Below are 15,324 nucleotides of genomic sequence, written 5' to 3'. Positions count from 1 at the left end.
AATAGCTATTTCTTGCACTCAACCTCTGAATTCAATTTCCCATCTGCCAGTCATTCAAGCATCATTGCTAGTGTTTACCTGAAGCTATCCAAAGCGGCTCCCACTAGTTTTGAATCCCATTTAGAGAATTAGATCCATTTTTCCCATTAATTTAAAATCACCTTCAAAAGCAATTGACCTATTTTGAAATCATTCCCGTTCTCTCTAAGCTTGCTGGGGGAATTGGGATTGAAAATGCATTTGTAGAGTGTTTATTCCTGAAACCTGTTTTCTCTCCTTCGTTTGTGTGTTTGTTTATTTATTTATAGCGCGCGCCAGATCGAGGGTATCCAGGCGCATGTTCAAGAATACTTTAAGCTTACATATTACAGTTACACATTTCAGGGAGGTTACAGGGTGCATTGACAGTAAATGATGACAATATACCTGGTTACATACAAAGGTGATTGTACATAGGGGTGTATACAGAGTATACACCCCTTCTATCTCTATATTGCATATTAGGGAGGATTGAGTAGTATCAGGGGGAACTAGTGATTACATTGCATTTGATTGAACACACAAAAGTATTATTTCTGTGCTGCATTAATTTCCTATCATTGCATTGACTGAACCCACATAAAGTTTTATTCTATGCTACAGTATTCTTCTCATCCATACTCTTACTGATTAAAGAGATTGTTGATTGTAATAGCACCCAACGCTGATCATTGTATTGACTGATTGATTGATATTTTATTTCTATCGCGCTCGTACACAAGTGTTTCAGAGCACGACAAGGCAAGGGAGGGGAACAGGGGAGAACAAAACAGCGATCTTACTAGGCCCAGTGACATTGACAACGCGCAAGTGCATGGGAGAGGGGGGAGGGGAAAAGTGCATGGAAGTGGGGGTGGAAAGTGCGAAGCAGAGGAGAAACAGATAAATAACAATAAATAAATAAAGGCAACAAACAGTGGTAATGCAGCCAGCAATTTGCAAGTGCTAGGTTTAAGGGAGCAGACAGGGTAGGTCTGATAAATGCAGGAAGAAAAAGGGGGGGCTGTATGGGTACAGATACAGACCCCAGTGCAAGGGGTGGCCCGGAGGCAGTGCGGGAGGGTGGCAGGATGAGCAGGTACCTGGGCCCAAAAGACAGAGGGTGACCAGGTGCACAGTGCCAAGAGAGAACAGATCAGCAAGGAAGAGGGGGAGGGAAGGCAGAAGAAAAGAGCAAGGTCTTGAGGTGCTTCCGGAACCAGAGATGGTTCTCCTCAAGTTTTAGAGTGGCGGGGAGTCTGTTCCAGAGGGAGGCCCCAGCCGAAGACAGAGATCTACCCCCAGCTCGTTTCTTAGAAAAACGAGTGACCCTGAGTGAGTTGGAGGTAGAGGAGCGAAGAGCTTGAGAGGGGAGGTATTTGCCGAGGGATAGCTGAAGGTATTTTGGACCCAGGCCCCAGAAAGCCTTGTGGACAATGCAGAGGGTTTTGAATTTAATCCTTGCATCCACTGGGAGCCAGTGGAGAGATTTCAGAGCTGGAGAGATACGATCCCAGGGCTTGAGGCCAAGGACAAGTCTTGCAGTCCTGTTCTGGATTAGTTGCAGAGGGCGGAGAGTAGAGGCAGGTAGATTCAGAAACAGGCTGTTACAATAGTCCAAGCTAGAGAGAGCCAGAGTTTGCGATACCATGAGCTTCTGGGGGAAGGAGAGGAAAGGTTCTTAGCCTCGCAGGTGGGGGTAGGAGGAGCGCCAAGGGAGGCCGGCAAGAGATTGAGGGGAAAGGATGGTGAAGGTGTGCCGATGAGGAGGATCTCCGTCTTGCTGGCATTCAGACAAAGATCATTGGCGGCACACCAATCTTGATTGGCAGTTAGGCAATCAGAGATGAGAGAGGGAGAGGAGGTGGCAGAGGGCAGCCTGACAATGAGTTGAGTGTTGTCAGCATAGCACTGGAAATTTGAGCAGAAAATGGAAATGCAGTGGGCGAGACTTGCCAGGTATTGGTTGAAAAGCCAGGGTGAGAGGTTAGTGTGATATCTTAATATTGTTCAAATTCATAAAAGTGTGATATGTATATCTTGTTCAAATCCATCAAATAAATCTTTTAACTTTGCAAAACCACCTACTTCTTGGTTCAGTGAGACCGGGGGTGAGGGGTGTTCAAAGAGAGGGGCGTGATATAAGGGTACATCATTCAGAAATAAAAGAACTTTAGACATAAAAATATATAATTAAGGATTCCAGCTGGGCATCTCACGCTAGGCATTGACTTAGGTGGAGTGCTGGGTTGAAATAACTTACATAATCATGAAAACTCCAAAACCTGATGCGACATTTTGTAAGACTATGTAATCATTGTAGGGCCTGGTTTTTGATTACAGTACATATATTCGACCACTTTCAAAAAGGACTCAAGGAAGCACAGATAGGTAAAAGTGAGATAACATGGACAAATGAGATGACTGAAGCACTCAAAGAATTTAAATTGTACAGCCCCTGTCTTGGGGATTCCAGACTATAATAAGGAGTTTTACTTATTCTCACATTCAAATGGAGAAGTGATGACATCTGTCCTCATGCAGAAGACAACATTAGGACATGACCAAGTTGATTTTACAGACACACTGCGCGCACACACAAGATAAATTACAGTTGGTATGTGTTTATTTCCCAAAAAGGTAGCCTGACACGTGTTTCGAGCACTTGTTCTTCTACTGAGGCTACAGGTTAATGTACATGCAAGATAGGCCAGTACATAGAATTACAGAGTAATGTATTATACATGAAAGGCTAGAGGTTACAGCAGCAGCCTCTTAGACAAAGCACAATGTGAGGTTAAGTCCATGGAGAGAGAGGATTTGCTTACTCCTAAAGTACGCTCTCAAAGTACGCATAGCAACAAACTGAAATTCATTACAAGATATAATGCAGATAGTTCCAGTCTGTATAAAATCATCAATAAACATTGGCACATCCTTCAGCTTGACAGAGACATCGGCTCCTGGGTAGATGACTCGCCCAACTTCATCTACACTAGGGCCATTAATCTCAAGGGCATCCTCGCACCCTCCTTTATGTCTAACCCACAACATACAACTACTTGGTTACACCAACCAGATAACAAAGGTTTTCACAAGTGTGGGGGATGCTCTATGTGTGCTTATGCATACGAAACCAGCATAATTGAATTTGGCCAACTGGGCACTCATAGAATCCAATCTTTCATTAATTGTAACACTAAATTTTGTGTATATTGTATTGTTTGTGTTTGTGGACAGTGCTATATTGGCAGTACCATTCAACTACTAAAAATTAGGATAAGGGAACATCTTGCATCCATCTCCCAGGTTGACTCAAAGTACCCATTGTCGGTACACTGGCAACAAGCCTATCAAATGGACAATAAGGAATAAATTAAATTTACTGGGATGGCGAAAGTTACCCTGCCACAACGTGGGGGTAACCTTGTCCTCAAATTGAGACAATTAGAGGCTCGCCTCATTTGTCAATACTGCACTGTCACACAAGGTCTCAATACAGACCATGAATTATCTTTATTTTTATGAGCAATTGCTCTCATATTGTAACATTGTAACCTTGTCGTTAGACGGACAACCTTAACTCATCGGTGGCCATCCATTTAGTACTTATTCCATATATACTTATCCATTTGCGTCACCAGCCTAACCGAGGTGGGAACCCCTGAGGCAGACGTATGGGGCTTAACTCGCCCCACCCACCGCCATAGTTGATTTTTGACTCTAACCCCTGTCATTGGCTATCCTTAATGCTATCTTCTAGTCCCACAATCTTTCCCATTCTCTGATGACATGTGTAGAAACCTGGTTCTCCACTCCGGGTCAGTCCCTTCCTTTCACTCCCTCCCTCTCTTTTCGTTTTAAGTTGGTCTCCTCCCTCAATTTCCCTCTCTATCGTAATCCATTCTCATTAATTTTAACTATCACTAATCCAGCATACTGATTTATTAAAGTTCGCCACATTCAGTGTGTTTCAGCTGATCCCTACACTTGGGCCTCTGACCCTTGCATCACCAAGCATTACCGCTCAGTAATCAGTCCTCACTCAAGAAGGCGTCCTTTTTTCGCCACCCGTGCCGTTAATCGGCAGTCGGGCTACGTGTTTAATTACTCGCAGGAACTCCTGTTCACTGTTACAGCCGAGACGCTGGTAAGACCAGCCACTTCGCATAGACCCCTAACCTGACAGAGGGGCTACACGCACATCCAATCTGTGCCCAGACGCGCACTGCTGCTCAATCCCTAATTATGTTGCTCTGTCTGCTTCTCTCCCTTCCTGTCTGCGACCTGGCTCGCTGTTTCGTGTGTACCTCCACTCACCGCCGCATTTGCAGTTTCACGCGATTATGCTTTCAATTGACCTTGCAACTGCATCTTAACTGTGCTATTATTTTGCACACGCTCCTTTTCTCTTCTATTTTCTTGTCTTGTTTAGTGTTATTAATAAAGACTTCCCACTACTCAGGTAAATTGCTTCAACCTTTCGGAAATATATTAACTAACTGGATGGCCAACCCAGATGAAATATGCTAACGTATATTTTTTGTCATTCTTGTTTTTCCCTACCCCCATTCCTTTTTCCGTGTGCTAATTTATTTGCCATCTCTTGAATTGTTTTTTGTTCTTTTTGGATCCATATGCACTGGCACAATTTATTTGGCAATCGAATTACCTTTTTATGTCTTTGATTGCTTCTTTGTGTTTAATATGATTGCTTCTGATCTCATATGCCTGATGTGCAATTGTATGGTGACTTGCCACTCTCTTTTTGCTTTGTTGTTTGGGTCGTTTTCATGTATAATACATTACTCTGTAATTCTATGTACTGGCCTATCTTGCATGTACATTAACCTGTAGCCTCAGTAGAAGAGCAAGTGCTCGAAACACGTGTCAGGCTACCTTTTTGGGAAATAAACACATACCAACTGTAATTTATCTTGTGTGTGCACGCAGTGTGTCTGTAAAATCAACTTGGTTCTGTTTTATTGGTGGAAGACTTGGCAAGTTCCCACATCCACACTCACCCGCAGCGCTCCTCACACCACTCTTTATAATTCAGGTCCTTGCGCTGAGCCTCGCCGTCCTTGTTTGCCAACCTTGTTTAAACATAAGGAAATGGACATAAACCATTAGCCTACTATAGTGGGATTTTAGACCAAGTAATGAAAGGGCATTACCCCTGCGAACAAGCGTTAGCTGCTGATGCTTTTGTGATTGAAAAAGCTGCAAGTATGACAATGGGATTCTCAATGACCTTATTCATCGAGCACTACTTGCTCCCCATTTTGGAGAAACCCAAAAGCACACTGACTACACAAAGAGCATCTGGTTATGAGATGATTATTTCAAACCCAGCAATCAAAATAGTTAAATGCAGAGTAGTGAATCCAGCGACATTTATAGCAGAACCAGTAGGGAAGGAGGACTATGTACATGACTGCACAACGTATACTGAGTTTTATGATGATATTCCCCATGTTAGAGAAAATACTCTCGGAGGGGGAAAGTCTATTCATTGATGGTTCTTTGAAAATTAATCAAACGACAGGAGAAATGCATACAGGATCAGCAGCAGTGAAGTTAGAAATTAATGGTGAATTTGAAGTAGTGACAAGTGCAATATTGCCTTCACATTGTTCAGCACAGGCTGCAGAATTGGTGGTGCTTAACGCCGCAATCCAGAGATATGAGGAGGAGGAAGTGACAGTGTACCCTGACTATGCGACGTCAACTGTGCACGCAGGATTGTCACGCTGGAAAAGTAGGGGTTTCCTCCGTGCAGACGACACACTAGTGCAACATGTACCGCTATTGGACATGCTCATGAAGGTACTAGAGCTCCCATTAGCTGTTGCTGTGGTGAATGCGCAGCCCATACTAAGAAGGCAGACATGATTTCTTGTAGTAACAAAGCTGCAGATGGGAAGCAAAAAAGAGCCATATATTTTCCAAACATTTCTGATTTTGAAGTAGAAAATGTTAAGCAAAAATCAGAATGATGTATGATGGTGAAGAAAAGTTTTAATATGTTATCCATTATACAGTTAATTGAGCTGCACGGTCGAGCTCCACAGGAAGAACAGGATTCATGGAAAAGACAGAGGTGTTCTTTATCCTCCACAGAGGCTATATGGAGACAAGACAGTACTGGAAAGCCAGTCATGCCATTAGCATTATTGAGTTGCACTGGATCGGCGTCACTATCCCGCGGATACAACCAGAGAGAGGCTTGCTGCCATTTATTTATTTACATTTATAAAGCGCCTAAACCCTCAGGCATCAGGGCGCTGTTGCAAACCAGTTACATGTGACAGCTTCAACAGGGAGGGCATGGAGGGAACGGACGCAAAGAGTGACTATGCATTGAGAATACATTGTTCAAAGGGAGGGCAGTTTATGCAAATAACCATTTATTTATTTATTGTTTGCTTGTTAGGTGCTTACGGTTCAGAGTTTTGCAGAAGGCCCAGTACGAATCCTCGGCTCTTAGCTCTGGTGGTAGAGCGTTCCAATGTCTTTCCGTGACAAATGGGAAACTTGCCCCCTCCTTTGTTTTTTTTTACTTTAGGTAGAGCAAGTCTGTGGGCGAAGATGGGTCTTACTGGTATGTTGGACTTGAGTCTTTCAATTTTCTGTGAGAGGTATTGAGGGGCTGTTTTGCTCAGGCATTTATGCGTGTTGGAAAGGGGTTTGAAAATAATCATTTCCCGGATAGGGAGCCAGTGTGCCTTTTTTTCTGGCTTCATGTGATGTGGTCCTTTTTGCGGATGTTCTGTGCCACTCGTAGTGCATTGTTCTGGATAATCTGTAGTTTATTTAGGTTTTCTTTAGAGGTTCCAGTAAATAAGGCATTACAGTAGTCCACTCTAGCACCCGTTATTGCTCTGGCTATGTTCATGCAACTCTGTGGTGAGGAATTGTCTGGCTGCATTGATGAGCTTGGCTGTGTAGGCAGCTGATGAAGCTATCAAGTTTACTTGTTTGTTGAGGGAGAGGGAGGGATCCGGATGTGCATCCAATGTTTTAACCACTTCGGAAATCTGGATCTGGATACCATCTATCCAGAATGAGGAACAATGTGGGCTATGTTTTTTTAGAATCGAAGGGGAACCCACGAGCAGGATCTCCATCTTGTCATCATTGAGGCACAGGTATTTGGTCGCCATTCAGGACTGTAGGGTGGCGTTGTTCTTGTTGATCATTCAGGAGTCTTTTTCGTACATGCCACAGAGGAGAAGGAGGATTTGGGTGTCATCGGCATAGTTTGTGTAAGATATGCCACGGTTGTCCAAAAGATCAGAAAATGGTTTTGTGAAAATGTTGTACAGACAAGGGGAGACTCAAGAACCTTGGGGGACCCCCGCAGGGTATGTGAGGGGCAGATGCCGTGTCTGAGAAGACTCTCATGGATCGGCCATCTAGGAATAAGGCAATCCACAGTGCACCTTCCTGTGAGAAGTTCGCTGCCAATGTGAGGTGTACCATGATTACAGAAGATTGGTTCTCGCCAAATTTGTTAGAACAACTTTGCACAGTTTATTGTAATCTGCATTGTCTGCCAGAAATTCACATCAGGGCATACCTTGTGAACAGTGAGAGGTTCAGTACCCTGCCCCAATGGTCCCTTCCAGCATCTGCATATAGATTAAGTGGATATGTTGTGAACATGAATGGCTATAGATATTTGTTAGTGGTCCATGCACGCACCCCAATGCTACATGTGCTGCCAAGTTTCTTGTACATGAGGTGTTTCCTAGATGGGATGTGGGCGAAATCCTGTGGCCTGATAATGGCCCGCATTTTGTAAATGAACTGCTCGAACAGATAACCCTTCTATTAGGCATAAAGTACAAGTTTTCAACTGCCTATCACCCACAAGGGAATGGTATCTGAGAGCGATTAAATGGACTCCTTAAAGAGAGGATAGTAAAGATTAAGATGACTTTGAAGAAAGGATGGCTACATTGCCTACCCCTTGCCCTGTTTGTTTTGAGAAACCAGCCTGGCTCAGATCACCACCTGACTCCTCATGAGTTAGTGATTGGACGCTGCACCTCCTACTCGAATAAAAACCAATGCCCATAGTGTAGCAAAAACATTAGGGAATGAGCTACATGATTATTTGACAAATATGACTGCTATTTCTCAACAGATCAAACAGATCAAAAATCAGAGGGAAGGGTCGAAGATGGGACCTGTGGTCAAAACTTTGCTCCGGGCTCAAGTTCGATACAGATGGACATTTCTATTTGGATTGTTGTTTTCTTGAGAAGGGCGTCAACATCACATCACATACTGCAAAGAAGGTCTTAGGATACTGAAGATTGAAGAAGAAGAAGGGGTGAGCAACAAGACCTAGGACCCACACAAGAGACGTCAAAGACTAAACGATGGGAATGGAGAAGAGCACAGGAGATACCATCAGAGAAAAGGGCACTGAGTTGTCCCGGCCTACTGAAGGACAAACTTACCCAGCCCTGAGGGCATAAATATACATTGAAATTCCGCCCTAGAGGAAGGGGTGGACTGGAATTAGCCTGGGTGTTATTCAAGTCAACACCACAGGGAGGTGGATAATTGAGGAGACGGCAATGGTGTAGGTGGGAAATGATCCTCCCACTTGTAGTTGGTGGGGTGTAAGGGTCCTAGTAAACCCGCACAACTCATCTCTGGGTGTATAAGGGAACTCAACCTCCATTGCTTGTTACATGGTTGAGGGGAAATAGGTTGAGTTTGACTAGAGAGTTATAGGGGTATGGGAAGGGGGAAGATGGGCATGGTGATCAGAGGGTGGGATTGGCGGAGGGGGGACAGCTACCATTGCGGTTATGGGGGGTAAAAAGGTGTTTCAATTAATGACGCTGAATATTAGGGGCCTAAACTCCCTGGTTAAAAGATGTAATGTAGAACCTTTCTTGAAACATGGCAAGCCAGATATAGTGAACTTGCAGGAGACCCATATACATAGGAGTGATAGTCACAAATTAAGGATTACTGGGTACCCACATATATTGCAAGCTAACAACAGGGGTAAAACGGGAAGGATCCTCCTTGCCATCAAAGGTCTGGTTGGATTACAGAGAATGGTGAAGGAGGTGGACAAAGAGGGTAGATACATCTTTGCCGACATTCAATTCGGGGAGGATATAGTATACTATAGCCACCCTATATGCACCAAATACGGGGCAAGATACATTTTTGCGGGGGCTCTGATTAAACTTGAAAAATGTGGATAGTGACAAATAATATTATTGGGGGATTTTAATATGGCGTGGGATCCATTGGTAGATCGGAGTGTAGGTCAACATCTGTCTCAGAGGGACCCACACAAGATTTAAGATCATGCATGTCTCAATTGGCTAGGGTGGATTCCTGGAAAGAGACTCAGAGGGAGATGAAAGCATGCACATTTTATTCCCATGTTCACCCGTCCTTTTCTAGGATTGATTATATTTGGGTGTCGGCTACTTTGTTGGGCCAGATAAATTAATAGGACCTAAGTCCATATGCTGTATCAAACCATACACCCATAACAATAGATATACATCAAGAAATGGAAGGGTCAGGGTTGTTGCGCTGGAAATTTCCAGATTGTTTACTGAGGGACCCGGTCATGTGTGATGAGATACAGAGTAAAACTGAGGAATATTTTGAAATGAATAGGACGGGAATACAGGAAAGAACGGGATGGGATGTGTTTAAAGCGACCATGAGGGGTGAGTTTATCGCAAAGAAAGCATTAAGAGAAAAACAACTGGCTTTATTACATAAAGATCTGGAATTACGACTGAAGTGGGTTATGGGCAAAATGGAAACTTACAGGGGATTAACTTTAAGGAAGGAATTTAGGCTTCTCAAGGGACAATTAGATATATTGCAAACTATGCAAACTGAAAAGTCTTTATTATTATATTTAAGACTATGATATTATAGTAAGGCTAATAAGGCAGACCGTATGTTGGCATGGCAAGTGAGGATGAAGGAGGAAGCATGGGCCATCCTTCATATCAACAATGGTCGGGGCACAGTTAGCTCTGCATCGGAAGACATATTGCAGGTATTCCCAGAATATTATTCAGCGATATATATACTGACTCCCTGGATGGTGAAGCTCAGCTGGAATATTTGAAGCAGTGCCAGTTCAATAAAATTGATTTAGGTGAAACAGAAGAACTAGAAGGAGAGATTACTCCTGAGGAAGTAAGGGCAGCTATATTGTCCTTACCAGTTAATAGGGGTCCTGGACTGGATGGTTTTCCAGCACTGTTTTATAAAACTTATAAAGACATATTAATTCTGGTAATTACCTCTCTTTAACCCCTTCACTGGAGCGGGATGTATCACACAGACCATGGAGGAGGCAAAGGTAGTTTTATTTCCTAAACCAGACAAAGATAGAACTCAATGTTGTGCTCTACAGACCCATAGCTCTCATCAATATTGATGCAAAAATATACACTCAAATGTTAGCAACAAGATTGGAAAAACTGATACCGAAACGTATCTATCCAGATCAGTCTGGATTTGTTATGGGAAGACAAACATTAGATAATATAAGACGGGTGAGTCATCTGATTGAGAAGGCAAATACATCAGGCCTTTCCGTGGGGGTAATAACTTAAGATGCTGAAAAAGTGTTTGACCGGGTCCTTTTTTTCCACATTATGGAGGCTATGGGGATTTTTCAGAGATTTCTGAGAATGGTCATGCCAAATGATCAGTCACTGATTTTACAGCTCGCAACAAAAAGTAAACAGGGATGCCCCGTTATCCCCAGTGCTGTATGAGATTCACCTTTAACCATTTTTTTTCAGGATTTCGGGAAGAGAAGTACCTCAGTGGTATACAGTTTTGTGGCAAGGAACATAAAGTGCTGGTGTTTACTGACGATGTACTCTTGACGGTGACAGATTTAGCAGGCTCAGTACCAGCATTAACAAAAGCGTTGCGAACATTTGGTGAAGTGGCAGGCCTGAAAATTAATATCCATAAATCGGAAATGGTGTTACAAGGGGGAACGGTACCAAAGGAACAGGTTATTGATGCAGGTTGGGTCGCAAGGACAGATAGGGGTCTACGTTATTTGGGAGTACAGATAACTAATTCATTGGAATCCATGTATCAAGCAAACTATCTCCCGTTATTAGATTCAATCAACAAGAGGCTGAGGATTAATAATTCATTGACTATCTCCTGGAGTGGTAGGATTAATGTAATTAAAACGATGGTCCTTCCAAGGCTACTGTATTATTTTCAGGCTTTGCCAATATCAGTCCCACAGACATTTTTTTAAACTCTCAATAAGATGGTGGGGACCTTTATAGGGAAAGGAAAGAAACCAAGGGTGGCGTCGAGTGCATTAACGGAGACCACACTCAGAGGAGGGATGGGGGCTCCGAATTTCAGAACTTACTATCAAGCAGCTCAGCTGTGAATCATTCTGGGAATGGCTTGGGGGTAACAAGAGAAAATGTGGTTGTGTATGGACAGAGCGGTGGTGGGTAGGCCCCTTCAGGAAGTCCTATGGTATCACACAAGCACAACCAGCCTGCTAGTATGCATAGAAGTAAAATCACAGCCTTAATAGAAAATGTGTGGGATTTGGTGGTACGGCAGACGGGAATCACCACATGTCCCTTCCCGTTTATGCTGCTATTTCACAATCCCCAGTTTATACCGGGATTGGACTAGGGAGCTTTTAGGCGATGGGAAGAAGTAGGTTGTCTAAAGATGGGTGACATGGTGGAGGGTTAAGAGACCATGACATTCCAACAATGTAAACAATTATTCTCTCTCTGTGAAGATGAAAGTTTTAGGTATGCACAGTTGCGACACTGGCTATTGGCAACGGAAAATAAACACTCACCCCCTTTGAAAAGTATTTGATTTCAATCCTGGTTGACCGACATATGGCAGGAGCGCTATATATGTCAATTGGGGATATCTCAGGTATACCGAAGTAGGGGTACATGAATCAATGGGAAAAGTTATTAAGTAATCCCATAACAGAACAGCAATGCACAAGGTCTGGAAGGGAATTCCAAAACTTATGAGGGCACTGCAGATCCGTGAAATGTGGGTTAAAGTGATGGTACAATGGCATCGGACACCTGAGAAATTGCATAGGTATTATCCAGACTCCTCAGGGGAACGTTGGCGGGGATGCAAAGTTATTGGAATATGGGGTCACATATGGTGGGAATGCCAGATTCCGAAGCCATATTGGAATGGAGTGAATGCAGCAATGAAAGCTATGTTTGGGGCACAGGATACGTAGAGATTTTGGGGAAGCAATGTTGGGTTTGGGTGATGTTCTGGACCTTTTGCCTTCAAAATCCCAAAGAAAGGCATATATGATTTTAAATGTAGCAGCTTTGTCACTTATTGCTCAAAAATGGAAAAAGCTCTCGCCCCCTACTCAACACGAATGGATAATGAAGATTTGACATTATGTCTCGCTGGAATGGGTGATATATGTGCTTCAAGAGGACCATGGGAAGTTTAAGAAGGACAGGGATTTGGTATTGGATTACCTCCACTTTCGAGTGAACTGTTGCCCGCAAAGAATCTGCATATTAGACTTGTTTTAAGGACTGAATATGGTGCGCAGAGGAGCAATGCTTGGAAGTTGAACAATGCATGGCAGCTGTCCGGGGAAAGGGGGGGTCGGAGGTGGGGATGGGCAGAAGGGAGGGGGTTTGGGGTTGTTAATGTTTTATTAATGGAAATGCCAATAAAAATGTTTTTATAAAAAAAGATGAGAGAAGAGATGTAATAGATGTATATGAAGAAACACAAGGTAGATGAGACATATAGAAGCTTGCTAAATGAAGTAAATAGAACACAGGTGAAGCAACCATGTTGAGAAAATTGATGTAAACTTAATAGTAAGCGAGAAGCCTAAAGGAGAAAAACCAAACCAAGGCTGCAGAGCTGACAGATGCTGGAATACAAACAAATTTGTGCAAGAACAAAGAACATTTGCTTGGCTCAGGATCAAGGATGCTGCAGCAAGAAGTAACTGCAAGGCACGAAAGGCAAAGAGGATTAGCTACATATGCAGGATATATTTCTCTTAGATTAAGCAAAGGAGTGAACATTTGCGAGTGCCAAGTATTGTACAATTAAAGACATAGAAAGCACATGAAAGATGGAGCAACCAAGTCTCCAGAGGCCAAGGAGAGTAATGGCACCCAATATAATTGAATCAAATAGCACTAAGTAGAAGGACAAAATCATGGTCTCCTCACATGTGGTGTAAAACCAGAAGACAAGGCCTATTAATAAATAAAGCTGCAGACAAAGATGGCAATGTACTTTCACTCCCTTTAAAGTTATGGAGAAGAGAACAGTCAGCAAGGTCAACTACAGAGAAGAAGTCTTAGTTTAGGGCCTAAGTGATGACAGATGGTAGGCTAATTATCCAAGTGTCAGAGGAAGATAGGAGAGGTAGGACCCCTGCGCTGATCTGTTCGATGAACCAATGTTGTTATTCTTCCTGCAGCCATTTCCAGGGTTCCTCCGGTCAGAGCTCCTGAAGTTCTGATGTTTGTGTGAAATGAAGAGTTGGGGTTGAAACCCTGGCTTTAGTGGCGCTGGGTTTGATTGTTGTATTTCGAGAGAATTCCTGGGTGTAGGCTCATGCAAAGACTGCTGGACACAGTTAGGTTTTCATGTGGTTCATTTTAATCGGTTGTTCAAAAGCAATTGGTTGCCCAGGTTATGTAAGCAATGGTTGGTACATTTGCATGACGAGGAGCCAACGCGTGTTTCAACCAGGGGTCTTTATCAAGGCATAGAAGTGCATGACTGGTGGGTCCTGTGCATAATGGCTGGGTAGCTTCTGTATGGCACGGCTGGACTATGGCAAAGTTGTCAGCTCACGGCGATCGTATTATGTGCGATGATAATTATCCAAGCGGACAGTTGTCTGACGTTGTTCCTGCACCTGGGTTTCATTTTGCTTACGTGCTGCTAACGAACCGAATGTCCAAGGTTGACAAGAGAGTGCCAACCAATCATGAGGGCCTATGTGACGGTGGACTTTACATTGTTGCAGAAGCCATTCTGCTGCTGTTATCTGTATTTTACATAGTTAGAGGTGGCTCAAGGTGTGCCTACCAGATATGGGGCAGCCAATGATGTTACTAACACCTATGCAGACTATAGGTATATATGTTCCCTTAACCAATCCACCACCTAATAGGTTTTTACTGTTTGCCACGTAGGATGACGTCATAGCTGATGTACATCGAGGTATAAAGCCTTTCATGTAAGTGTGTGAGCTGCGATTTGTTTTGTTAGCCAGGTTTCCCTACTTTATTGAGTGGATAATAAAATACTATTTGCCGTATTCTTTGAGTCTGTCTGGTTATTTGGCCCTGAGTTCAGTTATAGTGGTAATACCATCCAGCACTTGGGACGCTCCAAGTGCTACAGCACCTTCTTCCAGGTGGGTGGGGGAGGAGCAGTGCAAAAAAAGCATATGTAGTTCTGCTCCTGTTGGTTTTAGAAACCTTGGAGATAACAGATAAACTCTGGAACATAGAAGATGTTACGAAAAGCATAGAAGGCCTAAAACATGTATGTCCTCAAGCAATCTCAGAAATGCTGGTACACAGTTTCTCTTCATTACTTAGAACCTCTGTAGAACTGATTATACAACCTTTGATGAGAAGTCCTTTGATAGCATCCCCAAAGATGGATTCCATCAAGGGCATGGTATTAAATGTACTGATAGAGCATATCCTTCAATGCCAAAATGCATTATAATAGTTTGATATTTGCTCTTGTACCCTGCGGTGGGTAGACCTGCTATTGGGGTTGTTTGAGTAAAAAGATGCCTTGGAACGAGTTCCTGCAGTTGATAGTAAGTTCTCCTTCAGTGATTTAAAAATAGAATACAAAGATACATTTCATCGATGGTTTGAAGTCCAGGACCTTATGTGGTTCAAATTGGATTTCAAATGCAGGAGGTTACAAATATTAAGCATTGTTCACTCTGGTATTCATAAATAATGCCTGGAAATTAAAAGGGGATATCTTTCAAAGATGCATTGTGGGAAAGATACATATTACATATATTTAAATAGAGAGTGAAAGGAACCTCCCATCCAGGACACCTACATTACACATGGACAATATATGAGGTATGTCTTCAGAGTTTCACAAACTTTATTTTATGTTACCGAATTTACAGGCACACCTGGGTGTGGCTAACAACCCAAGAAACTAGAAGTCCGACAAGGGTTCTTGCAACAATTAGCGGAATGAATGTATGTGCTTTTCCGAGTGAAGTGGACTCTT

This window comes from Ambystoma mexicanum, chromosome 11, assembly GCF_040938575.1.
Source record: "Ambystoma mexicanum isolate Mex_15411 chromosome 11, UKY_AmexF1_1, whole genome shotgun sequence".
NCBI classification, from domain to species: Eukaryota; Metazoa; Chordata; class Amphibia; order Caudata; family Ambystomatidae; genus Ambystoma; species Ambystoma mexicanum.
Note: the sequence above shows the minus strand (reverse complement) of the source record.